The following is a 427-nucleotide window of genomic DNA, read 5'->3' as shown; positions in this document are numbered from 1 at the left end:
TCCTGAGCTCAAACAATCCGCCTGCCTCGGCCTCCCAGAGTGCTAGGATTACAGGCATGAGCCACCGTGCCCGGCCTATTCTTCCTGTTTAACTGTAACTTTGTATCCATCACATGGAATTTGATGGGATAAATGAAGAGCAGTGACGGGGCTCCAGAAGGGGAATAGAAATTGTTGAATATAGTTTGGGACATGTTGAGTTTGAGACATCATGAGACACCCAAAATAAAATATTTGGAAAGTGCCCGTTCAGGCGTGAAATTAAGGACAGGGATCTGGGCTGGAGGGAAGAATTCCACTGAAAGGATGTTGCGGAGTGTTAGAAATGAGAGGAGAATACGGCTCCTGTTGGTTGGGGGTGGGGGAGTTGCTAAGAGAGGACTCTGCAAAGAAGGCTGTGGAAAGGCAGTGCTGACACTTACAGATT

General features: G+C 47.8%; 1 protein-coding gene across 1 annotated transcript in view; it reads left to right on the top strand.

Moving 5' to 3' along the window:
• LOC105809979 (fatty acid desaturase 2-like protein FADS2P1) overlaps positions 1-427 on the top strand; it is a 53,355-nt gene that overhangs the window by 3,789 nt on the left and 49,139 nt on the right. The gene's annotated exons all lie outside the window — the stretch shown is intronic.

This window comes from Propithecus coquereli, unplaced genomic scaffold (genome assembly GCF_000956105.1).
Source record: "Propithecus coquereli isolate 6110/MARCELLA unplaced genomic scaffold, Pcoq_1.0 Scaffold202, whole genome shotgun sequence".
Taxonomy (NCBI): Eukaryota; Metazoa; Chordata; class Mammalia; order Primates; family Indriidae; genus Propithecus; species Propithecus coquereli.
This window is presented reverse-complemented; position numbering and strand designations above follow the sequence as displayed.